The sequence below is a fragment of the Hemiscyllium ocellatum genome, unplaced genomic scaffold (genome assembly GCF_020745735.1).
Source record: "Hemiscyllium ocellatum isolate sHemOce1 unplaced genomic scaffold, sHemOce1.pat.X.cur. scaffold_703_pat_ctg1, whole genome shotgun sequence".
NCBI classification, from domain to species: Eukaryota; Metazoa; Chordata; class Chondrichthyes; order Orectolobiformes; family Hemiscylliidae; genus Hemiscyllium; species Hemiscyllium ocellatum.
In genome coordinates this window covers 233,172-252,987 of record NW_026869184.1, presented here as the reverse complement: position 1 = coordinate 252,987, position 19,816 = coordinate 233,172, and the positions used below count along the sequence as shown (strand labels likewise).

Below are 19,816 nucleotides of genomic sequence, written 5' to 3'. Positions count from 1 at the left end.
ATCAAAATGCCACAAGCTGAACGACAACCACTATTTACATTCATATTCACTGCAGCCTAAGAATGAGAGGTGGTATCATTGAGGGTCTATAAAATGGTCAAGGGATTGACCAAGTAGAGACAGAGAAGATGATGCAATCTACAATGAGTCGTCCTAAGTTTACAATGAAGGGAAAGTTGGAGGAATTACTTCTCTCAGAGAATGGTGAACCTGGGGAATTCCCTATCTCAGAACACTGTGGATTCTGGGACATGAAGTAAATTTAAATAAGAGACACACAGACTTTTAATCAGTAATGGGTTGAAGAGTTAAGGAGAGCTGGCAGGAAAGTGGTGTTCAGGCCAAGATGAGATTCACAATCAAGCTGCCTAAACTTTAAACATGAACACTTCTTAATAGTTCACTAGATCCTAACGAAATATTTTGTGCAAAACAAATCACATGATACATAGTTATTCAGAGAACAAAACAAGTTTGTTCATTGAAGAACCCAGAGGAAAAGGTGATGAAACAATGTGAGTTTGATATACCTCAAACATCATTTCAAGTGCATTCTCTGCATAAATTCTCCTTTTCCTCCTCGAAGTATTCAACTTCTTGAATAATTGAGAAAATGAAGTCACAGTTGTACAATATAATAAATCAGACCCTTCAGTCCAACTTGTCCATGCTGACCAGATATCCTAAATTAATCTAGTCCCATTTGCCAGCATTTGTTCCATATCCATCTTAGACCATAAGACATAGGAGTGCAAGTAAGGCCATTCGGCCCATCGAGTCCACTCCGCCATTCAATCATGGCTGATGGGCATTTCAACTCCACTTACCAGCATTCTCCCCGTAGCCCTTAATTCCTCGAGGCAACAAGAATCTATCAATCTTAAACCCTTTCTACTGATTATCAGTTTATTTTACTTTATCAGCACTTGAAATACAGACTTGTTTTCTCCTAATATTGATGAAAGAAAACATAACTTCATTCATCCAAGTTAATTTTGTAATCTTTCACAAAGAAGCAAGTGAGAACAACATATAGCTGAGTGCAAACCAAAATACTGCAGTTGCAAGGTATCTGGGAACACTCTAAAGGTGAGGCACTCCTACTTTGGTGTAACTTGCAGTCTGGCCAAATTGTAGCAAAATGCTGTTCAATTTTATCTGCAAACTATTGAATAAAATCCTCCTTGCACGGAGGCAGCATGTTGGGATGTCATTTTTAAAATATATTATTATCAAAGTTACTCACAATTCAGAGTGATCACTTGGTGCTGTCTGCATAACACAGTACGAAAAGGAATTAACAGTAAAAAAACACAATAACCCAAACTCAGAGTCACAAATTCATTGATGTTGCTTGGGTCCAGCATTTATAAGTAATCAATTTTTAGAAATAACTACAGATACATTTACTAACTATATTGGAGTACACTCAAGTTTCTTACTGAACAGTGACAGGATTGGACAGAGTCCGCATGGATTTAAGAGAGGGGAATCATACTTAGCAAATCTACTGAAAGAATCCACAGAGTCAAATATTAAAGTAAGAAATTGCAGGACAGTTAGAAAAGCTTATCATTAAACATGGTAGACTGGGTTTTGTGAAAGAGAAAGTATATTTGACAAATTTGCGACAGTTCATTGAGGAGATAACTAGCAGGGCAATCCAATGATGTTCTGTATTTGGAATTTAAAAATGCAAATGATAGGTAGCTACATAAAAGTGAATTGCACAATTGAGGAGCTCATGGTATCGGGGTAATGCATTAGCATGGATTGAGGATTGGTTAACCACACTGGCTGTTGCTGAGTCCTCACTTGCAGTGCTGTATACAATGTTAGCTCCCATATTTAATAAAGGATAAACCAACATCGGAGACCATTCAAAACAGATTCACTTAGCTGCTTCAAGCATGAAAGGGTTGACCTATCAAGAATAGATAAGCAGGGATGATGTTATGGAAACAAGATTCTGAGGAGCTTGACAGGGTGGACGTTGACTAGATCTTCCAGCACCAGTGAAGTCTCAAACAAGGGAACATTCATTTTAGAAAAAGTAAAGATTTTTTTCTCTCAGTGAATGGCTAGAATTTTCTCACCCAAACTTTTGTGAAAGTTAAATGTGGGAGGGGAATGGTTGGGTTACTCTTCGGAGTGTTGTTCTGGCTTGTTGGGCGGAAGGGCCTGTTTCCACACAGTAGGGAATCTATGATTCTATCTCAAATTATTTTAAAAAGGGTAGATAGAGTTTTGAAATATTGAGCAGTTGAGGGCTATGCGGATCAAGCATAAAAGAGGTGTTGAGGTCTGGGTTGGCCCAGCCATGATCTGACAGAATGGGGGAACAAGCTGAAAGGGATGAATTGCCTATGCCTGCTCCGATTCCTTGAGGCTCCGTTTCATTTTATTTGTCTCCAAAGAAGAGCGTGATACAATGTGCTAAAGATCTCAGATGTTGTGAAAATGGGGTGTTTATGTACTGATTCAGATGGCATTGATTCATCAGTCACAGCTATACAGTAATGAGTAGGAAGGCAATTCCCTCCATGAATAAAGGAAATCTACTGCAGAGCTCACGCAAAGGGAATTCTTACCCTCAGTAAACTCTCAACCCACCCGACCTCTTGCAAAAATGCCATCCCATTTTCCAATTCCTCCTTCTCTGTCATATCTGCTCCCAGGAGGACCAGTTCCATCAGAGAACACACCAAATGGCCTCTTTTTTTAGAGACTGCAATTTCCCTTCCCATGTGGTTAAAGATGCCCTCCAACACATCTCGTCCACATCCAGCACCTCCGCCCTCCACACCCCACCCCTCTAACCATAACAAGGACAGAACGCCCCTGGGGCTCACCTTCCACCCTATAAACCTTCGCATAAACCAAATCATCCACCGACATTTCAGCCACCTCCAAAAAGACCCCACCACCAGGGATATATTTCCCTCCACACCCCTTCCCGCCTTCTGCAAAGACCATTACCTCCGTGACTACTTGGTTAGGTCCACGCACCCCGACACCCACCCTCCCATCCTGGCACTTTCCCCTGCCACCGCAGGAACTGTAAAACCTGTGCGCACACCTCCTCCCTCACCTCTAACCAAGGCCCTAAAGGAGCCTTCCACATCCATCAAAGTTTTACCTAACATCCACTAATTTCATTTATTGTATCCGTTGCTCCTGATGTGGTCTCCTCTACACTGGGGGCGCCTCCTAGCAGAGTGCTTCAGGGAACATCTCCAGGACACCCCAACAAATCCATCACACTGCCCCGTGGCCCAACATTTCAACTCCCCCCTCCCACTCTGCCGAGGACATGGAGGTCCTGGGCCTCCTTCACGCCGCTCCCTCACCACCAGATGCCTGGAGGAAGAACGCCTCATCTTCTGCCTCAGAACACTTCAACCCCAGGGCATCAATGTGGACTTCAACAGTTTCCTCATTTCCCCTTCCCCCACCTCACCCTAGTTCAAACTTCCAGCTCGGCACTGTCTCCATGACTTGTCCGGACTTGTCCTACCTGCCTGTCTTCTTTCCCACCTATCCACTCCACCCTCTCCTCCCTGACCTGTCACCTCCATCCCTCCCCCACTCACCCATTGGACTCTATGCTACTTTCTCCCCACCCTCCTCTCGCTTATCTCTCCACGCTTCAGGCTCACTGCCTTTATTCCTGATGAAGGGCTTTTTCTCTGCCCTTTGGATGCTGCATGAACTGCTGTGCTCTTCCAGCACCACTGACCCAGAATCTGGGTTCCAGCATCTGCACTCATTGTTGTTACCTCCCATCACATGACCCAACATCTCAGCACAAGCAGGACATACTGCGCATGCTCCAGCCAACAGTGACCCCGGGTGATTGATGTCAGCACCGGACCAATGAAAGGACGGTGGGCGGAGCAGGAGGACCTAGAGGGAGGTTAGTCCTCCAACCAATCACAGTGAATGAAGGGCGGAGCTAATATAAACCATGTGATCACCCTCGCGCCCGACAGAGTCTCTGTAATGAAAGCTCGGGAAGTTATGGAGAGAAAGGAGACGGTAAGGAAAGAAATAAACAGGAAAATGGGAAAAAAACTGTGTTGCTATGAGCGGAGAGGTTTTACAAACAAATTGTGCACGTCGGAAAACACAAATTTGAATGTCCCAGTCCCGTGTTTGCAGTAAATGGGGAATTGCCTCAGCGGCTGCAGGCCTGAGTGAGCGCCGCCATCTTTATTCGGGACAACGATTCACTGGACACGTGCGGAGCCGCCATCTTTGTAGGGGGCACGGTGCAGCCAGGCGCATGTGCAGCCTCTCTCTGGTACAGAGTCATTGTGATGACAGCAGCCAATCCTGCTCTGATTCACCTCTGGGCTCCCTCAGGACCACTTTGTCAATGTCCAGCTTCCTCAGTCTCCAACCATGGGGGTATGTTTGGTCTGTTTAATACTGTATTATTACTTTTATACACCCTTTGTAAATGAGTTTTTCACTGTGGTCCAGCCCCTGACCATGTGCTGCTCTATTATCAGATTACTTTTATCTTGAATATTTTTGACAGTCAAGAATTCCTTTTTCCAATAAGCAAGTGTATTTTCCTTCCATTTCTGACTATCAAGTTCTGCACCATTTTCATTCCCTGTAATCCGTTTTGCACTCCCTGAAACATCAACTGTGTTTCTCCTTCCACAGATACCAGTGATTAATGCCAAAGCCCTGTTGCCTGGGGAGAGGGTGATGCTTGACTTTCTTGTACAGCTGCAGTTTGTGTGGTGAAGGTGCTCCCACAATGTGGTTGGGTAAGAGATTTACAGATTATTCATTTACAGCAACAGTGATGATTTGAAGATAATGTCCAAATCAAGAACAGTTTGTAATTTTATTATCATGCTTATAATTTCACAAAAATACTATTGAGAACTTTAGATATAAGGCCAGAGATATTAGGTCAGGTGATCAAAAGCATTGCCAAAAAGTAGGTTTTGAGGGATGTCTTAAAAGTGGAAAGCAGACCTGTGAGGTTTTGTCTGCAAATTCCAGACCATGGTGCTTTAGCAACTGTAGAATCAGCAAAACAATTGAAATAATGAATTAACAAATCATTGGGAGTCTCGAAGAAAATGGGTTGTCGAGGTCTCAAAGGATGTGTGGTGAAGGGAGCTAGGGATGATCACAGCCAGGAATTATATGAAGAGTGAGTTTTCTAAATTGTTGTTGCTTATGAATAGGAGCCTTTTGATGGATCAACATGTTTTGGGAGAAGTGAGCACATGGGTGACAGTTTTCAATTTTTCTTGAGATTACAGAGAGGTTGAATTTGGGAGGCTGGCTAGGAGTGTGTTTGGATAATTAAATCTGGAGATAACACACAATGGATGAGAGTATATGAGCTGAGACAAGGATAGAATCAGCTAGAAATAGTGGTGTTGGAGTGGGACTGGGCTGTCCCCCTCACCTCACCTCTGGGATTCAGCTGGTTGTCATGTTGTGAATCAGGCGGTAACACAATCGGGAGCTGAGTGGCCCTGGTGGAGCCTAGAATGAGTGTCACTCAGCTGGCTGTTGCTGAGCAGCTGCTGCTTGGTCATCCTGCTAATGACTACTTCCATCACTTTACTGCTGATCGAGTTGGACTGATGGAGGGAAATTGCCTGGATTGGATTTGCCCTGTGTTTTTATTTGAACATCACTGGGCAATGTTCCACATTGTTGGTAGATTCCAGTGATGGAGCGGTACGTGGTTTGGTGGGTGGCAAGTTCTGGAGCACAAGCTATCAGTATTATTGCCAGAATGTTAGCAGGACCCGTAGCCTTTACACTACTTAACCATTTTGTTGATATTATTCAAACTAAATCGAACTGGCTTAAAGCTCACATCTGTGACGTTAGGAACCACTGGAAAAGGCTGAGATGGATCATCCCATTTTGCATCTGGCTGTAAATTGCTGCAAATGCTGTCATCTTATCTTTTGCATGGATGTTTGAAACCCCTCCATCAGTAAGGGTGGGGATATCTGTGGTGCTTCCGGCAACTAGTTGTTTAATTGTCTATTACCATTCACAACTGGGTGTGGCAGAACTGCAGAGCCCTGATCCACTCCATTGGATGTAGGATCACTTAGCTCTGTTGCTTGCTCCTGATGCTGTTTGATATGCAGATAGTCCTGCTTGGTAGCTTCACCAGGTTGGCCCTTCATTTTTAGGTATGCCTGGTGCTGCTCATGGCATGCCCTCCTTTCCTGTCCATTGTGATGAGTGAGTGCAGGATGTACAAACCCAGGAGAGTACAGATTGTTCTGTTGCTGTTGTTATCCCACAGTGCCTCAGAAGGATCCAGTTTGAGTTCCTAAATCTGTCCCATTTAGCACGGTGATAGTACCACTCAGCACAAGGGAGGTTTTTTCTCAACTTTAAGGCGAGGCTTTGTCTCCAAAAGGACTGTGTGATGGTCGCTCTTACCGATACTGTCATGGACAGATGTATTTGCAGCTGGTAGATTCATAACGATAAGGTGTAGTATCTTTTTCCCTCTTGCTGGTTCCCTCACCACCTGCTGCAAACCCCATTTGAACAGTTCTGTCCTTGAGGACTGAGACAGCTCAGTCTGAGCTACTCTATCAGCTACTGAGTTAGACTCACCTTCCCAGAAGTCCTTCGCTCCTACCTCGCACCTCTAATATTCCATGTCTTTTTTTCACTGGAGACGGATGTGGAAGCTGGAGAGTTTGGAGAAATGAATAGTGATAACTTGAAAAGTGTCTGTTACAGAGGAGGAGTTTCAGGATGTCTTAAATTGCATCAAGGTGGATAAAGCCTTGGGACCTGATCAGGTGTATTCCAGAAATTTGTGGGAAGCTCGGGAAGTGATTGCTCGGCCCCTCCCTGACATATTGGTTTTATCGTTCGTGACAGGTGAGGTACTGGAAGACGGGTGCCATTCTTTTTTTAAAAAAAAATGGTGGTAACAAAAGGCCAAGGAACACGAGAACAGTGAGCCTGAAGTCAGTGGCAGGCAAGTTGTTGGAAGGGATTCTGAGGGACAGGATTTACATGTATTTGGAAAGACAAGGAATGATTAGAGAGTCAGCACGGCTTTGTGCGTGGGAAATTGTCGCTCTAACCTGATTGAGTTTTATTTTGAAGAAGTGCTCGGAAGATTGATGAAGACAGTAAAAAAATGAGGTCTGCAGATGCTGGAGATCACAGCTGAAAATGTGTTGCTGGTCAAAGCACAGCAGGCCAGGCAGCATCTCAGGAACTATATGGGCATTGAACAAGGTTCCACAGAGCAGACTGGTTAGCAAGGTTAGATAACATGGAATGCAGGGAGAACTATCTATTTGGATACAAAACAGGCTTGAAGGGAGGAGACAGTGGGTGGTGATGAAGGGTTGCTTTGTGGACTGGAAGTCTCTGAAAAGCAGTGTGCTGCAGGAATGGATATTGGGTCCTTAAATAAACGTGAATATATGAGGAAGGTTTACAGAAAATACAAAATTGTAGGTGCAGTGGACAGTGAAGAAGGTTAGTTTAGAATACAACAGGATCTTGATCAGATGGGCCATTCGAGTGAGGAATGGCAGATGGAGTTCAATTTAGACAAATGTGAGCTGCTGCATTTTGGTAAGGCAAATCAGGACAGGACTTAATGCATTTAATGGTAAGTTCCTGGGGGGTGTTGCTGAAAAAAGAGGTATATTGTGCCTTGAATGTAGAGTCGCAGGTCGGCAGGTAGTGAAGGTGGTGTTTGGTATGCTTATATTTATTGGTCAATGCATTGAATACAGAAGCTGGGACGTCATATTGTGGCTGGATAGGAAATTTGACTTTAAGAACCTTTTTCCACGTATGGAGTCAGCTATTACGAGGGGGCATAGCTTTAAATTAAGGGGAGGTAGGTATAGGACAGATGTTAGGGGTAGATTCTTTACTCAGCGAGTCGTGAGTTCATGGAATGCCCTGCCAGTAGCAGTGGTGGATTCTCCCTCTTTATGGGCATTTAAACGGGCATTGGATAGGCAAATGGAGGGTAGTGGGCTCGTGTAGGTTAGGTGGGCTTGGGTCGGCGCAACATCGAGGGCCAAAGGGCCTGTATGCGCTGTATTTTTCTATGTTCTTTGTTCTATGATAAAGCCATTTCAGGAATTCCGTTTTCAGTTCGAATGTTCCTGTTCTGAGAAGGATGTTGTGAAACTTGAAATGGTTCAGACAAGATTTACAAAGATTTGCTACAGTTGGAGGATTTGGGCAACACAGAGGCTAAATAGGCTGGGGTTAATTTTCCTTGAGAATCAAAGACTGAGAGGTGACGTTTGGGAGATTTATAAAATCACGAGGGGTGTGGATATGGTGAACAGCTGGGGTCTTTTTTTCCCTAAGGTTAGATGAGTCCAAAAACAAGACCTCGTGGGTTTAAGTTGAGATGGCAAAGATTTAAAAGGATCAAAGGGGCAACGTTTTCAAGCTGAGTGTGGTGTGTGAATGGAATGAGCTGCCAGATGAAGTAGTGGAGACTGATACAATTACAACATTTCAAAGGCACCCGATTGGGTACATGATTAGGAAGGGTTTTGAGGAATTCAGACCAATAGCTGGCAAGTGGGACTCCGTTAGTTTAGGATTCCTAGTTGGCATGGGCGAATTGGTCCATTGTTTCTGAGCTGTACATCTCAGCACAGATAATTCTTGGATCTGAGAAGGTTAAGCAGTGATTGCGACCAGGTGCAAATTTATTTCTAGGATATTTTAATTTGCAGAGAGAGGGGAATTGTTAACAGTGTCACAATATTAGTAACTACTTGAAGTTAAATGGAAAATAATGTGAATATGTGACCTATATTTTACTGAGAACATTCTGAGCATCTGGAACAGTCTGAACAGCGGGTGGACACAGATTCATCAGGTGTTCTCAAACAGATTTGCAATTTTACTTTTTACGGAAAGATTGGGAGGCTGTGGGTAAATGCGAGGGGAGTTGGGACGGATTTGCAGCATCTCCAGACGGAGAGCGTACAGCCCCAATGGGCTGAATAGCCCCCAGCCCCTGTGCTCTGTGATACTGCCCCATTCACTGTGAATGATGAAGCTCATCCCAAGGCAGAGAGAGCGAGGAGCCCACCACTCACCTCACAATGGAGGATGGCTTGATTGATGGCAGCTCCAGACCAATGGGAGGAGAGTCTGTGCGGTCCTGCAGCCAATGGGAGTGAATGAGGGGTGTGGCCAGCAAGACAACACCTGTCCATGAGCTGTGCAGGTGCAGTGTCACTGGGTGGGGGTGGGAGAGACAGCAGAGACTGGGACAGGGGCTGTTGGACCTGAATTACAAACTCCTGGTAAATTAAAACCAAAAGAACTGCAGATGCTGTAAATCAGAAACAACAACCAGGAGGTTCTGGAGAAGCTCAGCAGGTCTGGCAGCATCTGTGACGAGAAATCAGAGTTAACGTTTCAGATCTGGTGTCCCTTCCTCACAGCTGATGTTACTGTGAGAACAAATGTTGGTTTATATGCAGAAGGTAGGGTTTAGGGGAGGATGTAAGGAGTAAAGGACAGGTAGGGATAGAGCGAGAAGAACGGTTGGATAAAGGAGTAGATAACGATCTGGCTGGGGGAGGGTGATTAGCTGTTAATGGAGACTATTAATGGCTAACCATAGGTAGTGTGTAATGACAGGCTGTGAGAACAAGGCCTAGTGTGTGGGGTAGGGGGCTAGGACGTGGGGTTGTTAAGCTGTGGTTAACCACTAACTGTCTCCGTTGTAAGTTGTTCCCCACATGCATCACTCCACGATTGGAGCTGCAGATGGGCGGCACAGTGGTTAGCACTGTTGAATCACAGCACCAGAGACCCGCGTTCAATTCCCACTTCAGGCAACTGTCTGTGTGGAGTTTGCACATTCTCCCCGTGTCTATGTGGGTTTCATCCGGGTGCTCCGGTTTCCTCCCACAGTCCAAAAGTGTGCAGATTGGTGAATTGGCCATGCTAAATTGCCCGTAGTGTTGGATGTAGGGGATTGGGTCTGGGTGGGTTGCTCTTAGAGGGTTGGTGTGGGCTTGTTGGGCCAAAGGGCCTGTTTCCACACTGTAAGTAATCTAATCTAAAAAAAACCTCTTGAATATATTTCCTAACCCCCTCTGTCCTCCTTTAATATGTATCTTAACGTTGTTCTCTTTAATCAGCATTCGTGAAACACTTTAGGAGAATTGTCAGTGTGAAAGGCTCCATAAAATGCAGGTAGTTGTTGTTAATGTCTGACATCAGGAGAAACAGGAATGAACCCTCACTCTTATACCTCTTATAAGAAGATGGGGCTGGGACTGGAAGACCAGGCAGTGCCTGTCGGTCCTCCAACCAATCGGAGTGAATGAGGGGCGTGGCTATAAGCAACCACGTGATTAGCTTCACTGGCAGCACAGTGTGTGTTGTGACCAAGGCATTGGGAATGTGTGAAGGTGCAGGGCACGGTTAAGGAAAGACACATTGACCAGGAAGAGAAGGACATTTTAATGGAACGTGCTGAGACGTTTTACAGAACTTAGTGCACATCGGAAAACACCAATCTGAAATTCCCAGGACCGTGTTTGTGGCAAACGGGAAAATGCTTCAAATGGTGAATGGTGCGAGTGAGCGCCGCCACCTTTATTGGGGGCAGTGGTTCATGGGACATGTGTGTGGCAGCCAACTTTGTGAGGGGCAAGCTGCAGGGGGACACATGCACAGCTTTGCCTGGCAGGGAGTGATAGGGCAGGGTTTAGAGTGTCAGAGTCAGGGTGTTTTCAATGTCAGAGTGTGATGCTGGAAAAGCACAGCAGGTCAGGCAGCAGCCAATCGGTGGGAAGGAAGATGGACAAGAACGTGGTGCAGAGTTGGAAGGCTGGATCTGGGATAAGATGGGGGGGAGTGGAAATGAGGAAACTGGTGAAATCCACATTGATCCCATGTGGTTGGAGGATCCGAACACAGAAGATGAGGCGTTCTTCCTCCAGGCATCAGATGCCTGGGATTTGGCGGTGGAGGTGGCCCAGGACCTGCATGTCCTTGGTGGAGCGGGAAGGGGAGTTAAAGTGTTGGGAAACAGGGTGTTTTACTGTTCCTTTCACACACCTTTTGTAAGTTAACTTTCCTCTGTTGCCCAACCCCTGACAACGTGCTGCTCTCTAAACGGTCTGAATTTTCCACAATCACTTTGCCAGTGAATAATTCCTTTTTACAACAAAAGACTGCATTTTCCTTCCATTTCTGACCATCAAATTCTGCAACATTTTCATTCCCTGTAATGCATTTAGCACTCCCTGAAATATCAACTGTGTTTCTCCTTCCACAGATCCCAGTGATTAATGCCAAAGCCCCATTGCCTGGGGAGAGGGTGATGTTTGACTTCCTTGTACAGCTGCAGTTTGTGTGGTGAAGGTGCTCCCACAATGTGGTTGGGTAAGAGATGTTACAGATTATTCACTCAGCGACAGAGAAAAGTTGCAAATGTATGTGCAAATCAACAACAGTTCGTATTTTTATCATTTTTATAATTTCACAGAAATATTATTGATAATTTCTGACATTAGGCAACAGATGGGTATATTAGGTCAGGTGATCAAAAGAATTGCCAAATAAGCAGGTTTTCAGGAATACCTTAAAGGAGAAAAACAGATATGAAAGGGTTAGGATAGGAATTCCAGACCGTGTTGCCTTGGCAACAGTAGAAACAGCCAATCCGGTGAAGCAATGAATAAACACATCGTTGGGAGTCTGACAGAAAATGAGTTGTCGAGATCTCACAGGTTGTGTGGTGCAGGGAGACAGGGATGTTCACAGCCAGGAAGTACATTGAGTGAGAATTTGAAGTTGCTTATAAACGGGAGCCTTTTGTTGGATCAACAAGTTATAGAGCAAGCAAACACTTGGGCAGTAGAGTTTAAGATATTCTTGAGATTATATGTAAGTTGAATGTGGGAGGCTGGCCAGGAGTGTGTTTGGATAATGGAGTCTGGAGATAACACAGGGATGGACAAGTATTTCAGCAAATGAGCTGAGACTAGGGTGGGGTTGGGTTATCTCACGAATGGAGAAATAGAATGAAGAGTCAGGCTCCTCCTCCTCATCATCATCATCATCATCACTCCCCCTCACCCATTCACAGATATTGTTCCTTGTTCTGTCTGTCTTTTCTAGTTATGTCCTGCTCACCCATTCTGCTACTAACTAATATTTGACTTCAAGGTTGTTGGAAAATCCTTCTCCATCTCCACTCTCCCTTTGCTTTCTGAATTCCTTGTATTTGGTGTAACTCAAAGATCTATCCTTGGTCCCTTCAGTTTCTCACCTACATACTGCCAGGAGGTGACATCGTCCAAAACCACTGTTAGGTTTCACATGTACACTGACCATGTCCAGCTCTACCTCCCCATCATCCCTCCCCATTGCTCCACTGTTATTCTGTTATCAAACTGTTTGCCACACTCCCACTACTCGATTAGCTGCAATTTCCTCCAATGAAACATTGCAATGGTTCAACCCATTGCCTTCAGTTGCTATTACAAATTCCTTTCCCTTACTGCAGAGCCTCCCCCTCTCTCACTGGGAACTGAGGCAAAACTACACTCTTCACAATATTGCTCTGCTATTCTGACCCCAAGGTGACCTTCTGATCAGACATCTACACAATCCCAAGCAGCAGGAATTCCAATCTGTAAAATGTTGCTTGTCTCCCCCTCGCCCGTAGGAAGCCGATATGTTTGAAAGAGTTCACTTCTCATTCTTCCCAAATCGAGTGAGTAGAGTCCCGACTTCTTCAGCCTTTTCTTAAAAGAGAATCCCTTCAAACCAAGGATCATCCCAGTCAACCTTCTCTGAATGCCTCCGATGAAGTGATGTATTACCTTAAATAAAGGGACCAAAACTTCTCATTACTCCAGATGTGGTCTCACTCACACTGTATAAAGTTGCTCTCAGGTATATACTTCAAACTCTTATACTGCAAATCCCTTGAAATCAGGAGCAATATTCCATTCCCCTTCCTGATGACCTGGTGTAACTTTGTGCTAACTTGCTTTGTTCCCTCCACATTTACCTCTTGCTCCCTTTGTGGTGCAGCTTTCTACAGTTTCCCCAATTAAATAGTCCTCTGTTCTTTTTATTATCTCCTCCAAAATGAACAACTTCACATTTTCCCAAGTGATACTCCATTTGCCAACTTGTTGCCCACTTCTCCAATGAATCCCTCTGTGTAAACTGTTTATAATCCTTTTGGAACTTTACTGTTATGCCTTTCCTAGGAGATTTTCCCCATCATTCTTCTAAACTTTTCCTGGGAACACTGGGCAGTGGGAAGCATGCAGAGTTCCTGTCTTTTAAGGGATACTCTATGGAATGACTGGGAGGAGCTTACTGCCTATCTGGTCAGAATGGTGACAACTTGCCCCTGAAGCTGCATGAGCCTTTCACCCCCCCCCCCCCCCGCCATGTGTTATTGATGAGGCACAGCGGCAGCACAGAAGGAAAGAAGAAGCAGCAAATCCTGCTCTCCACATCTCACTAACACTTGGAACATTCTCTCCCATGTGTCAAAGATCTGCCCTGTTCAGTCACATGAAGTCCCAAGATGGAAACTGATAGAAACCCACATAGATTTCCCCCTGAACTGACTGCTGACCTCCACAAGGGGTAATGTGTCCAGTCATCCTGGGCCAGAGGAGGGGATGGTGCGGGTTTCTAACCTGATCTGACAGTGACGGATTTTATAAACTTGTATTACAGGTGGACATTCAGATGGTAACCTCAGTATTTGTAACACCAAACTCTGACAGAATTACTCAATTCATCAGGACCTGGATATTTGCATTTAGTTGTGAGTATTGTGTTCCAGCTCATTCCTATTTGATGCATAAAAGTTCTCCTTTCAATCAAACCATCCTGTCAATAGATCTCCCCCAAGTCTTTCATATATGTCTTGTCAACAGTTTATGATGAGCTGATGAGTGTAAGGTTGATTATTCTAATGTATAATTTCTGTAAACCCCTCTGTCACAGGGCACCCACAATTTCCTCTGCTACAAGGAGAACAACCTCAGTTTCCCCAAACCCCTGATTCCCCAATGTCTGTTTGCTCTCTCTAAGGTACACATCAGGATTGTGTTGGAACATTCTCCACTTGCCTGCATCAGTGCAGCCCCCAACAATATTAAAGAAAGTGAACATCCTCCAGGACAAAGCACTGTGCCTGAGTGGTGTCCCATCCCCCACCTTCAGCATTCCCTCTCCCCACCCCCGGGGTACAGTCACATCACTGTGTAAAAGGGAAAGGCAGCATTGTCCTCCCAGACCATAGGACTGCTCTCTCATTAGGGAGAAATGTCTGGTGGTGGGTTTAACCTGAAGGTTACCCAGCCCAGGCAAGGGGAGAGGTTAGAAAGGAGAGTCCATCTATTGTAGATGGATATTCTTGATCTGTACCATTAACACCCATGTTCCTGCAACTAAAATCCCCCATGCCTTGAACCATCCTGGTAAATCTCCTGTGCCCCCTCTCAAGGATCCTGCCATCCTTCCCAATGTGTGGGCGATCTCTGGTTTGCACAGACCCAGCTGCTCTGTGTTCCTGTGGGTAATGTCATTATAGAACAACAGTTGCACTAAACCTCACTGTCTGTAAGGGTGGGAGACACAAATCCCAAAAACATTTAAGATGTATTTAGTGTGCACTTGTGATGCCATGATAGAGGAGACTTTTCCACAAGTACTGGAAAATAGATCAGGATAGTTCGGTGGTAGTTTCCTTTCTCACAGATGGATCACCAGAGTATTTTTCTGTTCTGTATACAGCTGAGATGTTTATGACAGGAATATGACAGGCTCCATTGGACATCGGGTCAGAAAAGGTGATACTAGAATAGATGACACATGGTTGGTCGATGTTTTTGGGAGGTAAGTGAGACGGAGAGTTTTAAGATGAAATTCAGAAGCTCAGCTCAGGAATCAGAAAGGGCCATCATCAAGTGAGAAATAAAAATTGGGTGTCCTGGAGGCTGGAAATAAAGAAAGGCACATATCGCAAAGTTTTCAGAGAGGGGAGGGGATTAGAGATAGGGAGCATAATAAATCTGGAGGGCATGAAAGTTGGAAAGTATTCTGAGGATGGAGGATGTTACAAAGATAGATATTTATGATAGAAATTTTTGGGGTTTGAGGCTGGAGAGGAATTATTGAGATATGGAAGAGTTGTAAGGCTGGATGAGGTGGCATTGACAGGGAGAGTTCCGAGCACACAGGAATTTACAGAGGTAGGAGCGTAAGAGTCATAAAGTTATACAGCACTGACACAGACCCTGTGGTCCAACCAGTCCGTGTTGACCATAATTTTGATCTGAACTAATCGCATTTGCCTTCACTTGGTCCAAATCCATCCTAGCATTCCCGATCGATATACGGGTCCAAATGTTTTTTCCTCTTTAGAATCCCATTCCCCTACCCTTTTTACTCTACATATACCCCTGACTAATTCACTAAACCCAATAATCCCTGAACACGATGGGCAATTGAGCACGGCCAGTTCACCTACCTTGTATATCTGTGGCTTGTGGGAAGAAATGGGAGCACCTGGAGGAACACACGCTGACATGGGGAGGAATATCCAAACTCCACATGGACAGCCACCCAATGCAGGAATTGAACCTGTGCCCCTGGTGCTGTGAGGCAGCCCTGCTATCCATTGAGCCACTGTGCTACCCTGAAATTGTAATTGTATTCACAGCTTCCACATCCTCTGCAAGTATATTCCACATGTGAACCACTCTCTATGCAAAAACAAAAAAAATAAAATCCCAAACGTCGTTTTAAAGCTTTCCTCCTCTCTCTTTAAAATGTATGTACCCAGTCTTGAATCGCACCCCCTCCTGGAAAGGGCACCTGTTGTTCACATTACTGATAGTCTTCAGCATTTTATAAATCTCTAATAAGGTCACCCCTCAGCCTCCTACGCTCCAGTGAAAGAAATCCCAGCCTATCCAGACTCTGCTTAAAATTCAAACCATCCATTCCCATTAACCTACTGGTAAAACTCTTCTGAACCCGCTCCAGTTTAATAATATCCTTCCCATGACAGCACAACCAGAACTGGGCACAGTATTCCAGAAGAGGCCTCCCCAACATCCTGTACAACCTCAACATCCCGTCCCAACTCCTCTCCTCTGAGGTCTGAGCAATGAAGATAAATGTGCTAAACACCTTTTTAACCACCCTGTCCACATGTGACACATACTTCAAAAATCTGAACACCGAGATCTCTTTGTTCTATATCACTTCTCATGGCCTGACTTTTAATGAGTGTAAATCCTGCCTTTTTTTTAATCAAGATGTAATATTTTGCATTTATACCGATCCAAAACATCCTTCGAGTATAAAGGCAGTAGGAGTGTACTGAAGAGGGAAATCAGGAGGGCAAAAAGGGGACAGGATACAGCTTTGGCGAATGGGGTTAAGGATGGAGTTGGAGGGAGAGAGACAAAACCAGTATTTGGCATCATTGTTTACTGTGGAGAAGGACATGGGAGTTATGGAATGTCGGGAAATAGATGGTGACATCTTGAAAAATGTCCATATTACACAGAAGGTGGTACTGGATACCTTGAAACACATAAAGGTGGATAAATCCCCAGGATCTGATCAGGTGTACCCTAAAATTCTGTAGGAAGCCAGGGAAGAGATTGCTGGGCCCCTTGCTGAGATTTTTGTATTATTGATAGTCACAGCTGAGGAGCCAGGAGACTGGGGGTTGGTTAATGTGGTGCTACTGTTTACGGAAGGCGGTTTGGACAATCCCGGGAACTACAGACGCGTGACCGTGACGTCGGTGCTAGACAAGTTGTTAGAGGGTACCCTGAGGGACAGGATTTACATGTATTTAGAAAAGCAAGGACAGATCAAGATTGATGAAATTGATGTGCTGGAAATTGTGGAAAACATTAAGCTTGATAAGTCCCCATGGCCAGACCAGATTTATCCTCGGCTGCTCCAGGAAGCGAGAAAGGAGGTTGCTAAGCTGCTGGCGAGGATATTTGCCTCCTCACTCTACAGGAGTCGTCCCGGAGAATTAGAAGGAGGCGAATGTTGTTCCTCTTTTCAAGAAGGGAAATAGGGAAATAGGTGGCAATTACAGACCAGTCCGTCTTACATCTGTTGTCAGCAAAGTTGTGGAAATAATTCTGAGGGATAGAATTTATGACAATTTGTCAAAGCATAGTGTGATTATTGAGTTCTTTGAGGACGTGTCAAGACAGGTCAACGACTGCAGAACAGTGGATCTGTTATAAATGGATTTCAGCAAGGCTTTTGTTCGGTTTCCCAATGGTAGGCTTATCCATAAAGTCAGGAAGTATGGGACACAGGGAGATTTGGGTATCCGGATTCAGAATTGGCTGGCTGACAGAAGGCAGAGAGTGGTTGTAGATGGAAAGTATTCTGTCTGGAGGACAGTGTTGAGTGGGGTCCTGCAGAGCTCCGTTCTTGGGTGTCTGTAGGATTTATAAATGACTTGGATGAGGAGGTTGATGGTTAGCTTAGTAAATTTGCTGATGACACAAAGATTGGAAGTGTCGCCGATAATATAGAGGGCTACTGCAGGCTGCAGCGTAACATAGACAGGATGCAGAGCTGGGCTGAGAAATGGCTGGATAAATGCGAACTTGAATGCTGAGTATAGGATTAAAGACAGGATTCTTGGCAGTGTGGAGGAACAGAGGGATCTGGGTGTGCAAGTACATAAATCCCTCAAAGTTGCCAACCAAGTGGATAGGGTTGTTAACAAAGCAAATGTTTTTTTGGCTTTCATTAACAGGGAGATAGAGTTTAAGAGCCGTGAGGTTTTGCTATAGCTCTACAAGTCCCAGGTGAGACCACACTTGGAAGTTTGTGTCCAGTCCTGGTCTCAATACTACAGGAAATGTACAGAGGCTTTGGAGAGGGTGCAAACAAGGTTTACCGGCATGCTTCCTGGACTGGAAGGCTTCCTGTATGAAGAAAGTTTGAATAAGCTCGGACTTTTCTCTCTGGAGAAAAAGAGGAAGAGAGGAGACCTGAGAGGTGTACAGAGACTTTTCCCCAGGGCAGGATTAACTTGTTTGAGAAGTCATACTATGAAGATATTAGGAGGAAGGTATAAAGGACGCGTCCGAAGTAAGTTTTTTACACAGAGTTGTGAATGCTTGGAATGCGTTACCAGTGGTGGTGGTGGAAGCGAAATCATTGGGGACATTTATGCGACTGCAGGACGTGCACATAGATAGCAGTGAGTTGAGGGGTGTGTAGGTTAAGTTACTATGTTTTACATTAGGATTAAATCTCGGTATAACATCGTGGACGTAAGGGCCTGTTCTGTGCTGTACTTGTCTATGTTCTATGATTTGGGAGAGTCGGCATGGCTTTGTGTGTGGGCAATCATGTGTCTCGTACTTGATTGAGCTGTTTTTGAAGAATTAACACAGAGGATTGATGAGGGCAGAGTGGTTGATGTGATCTCTATGGACTTCAGTAAGGCGTTTGGTAAGGTTCCCCATGGGAGACTGGTTAGCAAGATGAGATCTCACAGAATACCGGGAGAACTAGCCATTTGGATACAGAACTGGCTCAAAGTTAGAAGATAGAGGGTGGTGGAGGTAGATTGTTTTTTGGACTGGAGGCCTGTGATCAGTGTAGTGCCACAAGGATCGGTGCTGGGCCCTCTGCTTTTTGTCATTTATATCAATGATTTGGATGTGAACATATGAGATATAGTTAGTAAGTTAGCATTTGAAACTAAAATTGAATGCATAGCAGACAATGGAGTATGTTACCTCGGATTACAATGGGATCTTGATCAGATGGGCAAATGGGCTGAGGAGTGGCAGATGGAGTTTAATTTAGATAAATGTGAGGTGCTGCATTTTGGAAAAGCAAAGCTTAGCAGGACTGATACACATAATGGTCAGGTCCTGGGGAGTGTTGCTGAACAAAGAGACCTCGCAGTGCAGGTTCATAATTCCTCGAAAGTAGAGGCGCAGGTAGATAGTGCACTTGAAGAAGTGTTGAGATGATCACACCAAGCACTACTGATGCTGCCTGACCTGAACACAATGACCAGGATGGATAAGATGTGGGCATTGCTGGAAGTCAGAGTCTATACAATGTGGACCTGGGGAAGTGCAGCAGGTCAGGCAGTATCAGAGGAGCAGGAAAGTTGATGTTTTGGGTCGGGACTCTTTGTCAGTCCTGATGAATAGTCCTGACCCAGAACGTCTGCTTTCCATCCCCATTGTATTCATGCTGGTCATCCAGCACCTATTTATTCTGGTCCCACGTTCTGGCACTCAGCGTGTAATCGATATTGTAATGCTTGGTGTGATCATCTCAACACTACTTCCAGGCTGCAATGTTTCCTGCATCTGTCACCATTTCAGATGCTGCCTGACCCGCTGAGGATCTCCAGCACTTTTTGTTTTTATTGTGAATTTCCACCATTTTGCTGAGTCACTTCGAGTCAGAGAGTTATCCAGCATGGAAACAGGCCCTTCAGTCCAACTCGTCCATGTCGGCCGGATATCCTAACCTGATCCAGCTCCATTTGGGAGCGTTGGCCTATATCACACATGAACACTTTCTATTCATGTACCCCTCCAGACACCTTTTAAATTTAATTTGACCTGCGTTCATCATTCCGATAGCATCTCATTCCATACGCTCACCAACCTCTGAGTGAACCGTTTGGCCCTCAGGTCCATTTGAAACCTTTCCCCTCTCACCTAAAACCCAACGCCCTGCAGTTTTGAACTCCCCGACACTGGGTGGAAACAAAGACCTTGGCTAT

At 44.8% G+C, this 19,816-nt stretch overlaps 1 long non-coding RNA gene across 1 annotated transcript; it reads left to right on the top strand.

Moving 5' to 3' along the window:
• Positions 1-3,970: 3,970 nt before the first annotated feature.
• Positions 3,971-16,153, top strand: LOC132814160 (uncharacterized). Its single transcript, XR_009644330.1, has 5 exons — positions 3,971-4,038; positions 4,675-4,781; positions 11,309-11,415; positions 13,738-13,828; positions 16,082-16,153. It is a non-coding gene; the product is annotated as an uncharacterized LOC132814160 (long non-coding RNA).
• The last annotated feature ends 3,663 nt before the right edge of the window (positions 16,154-19,816 follow it).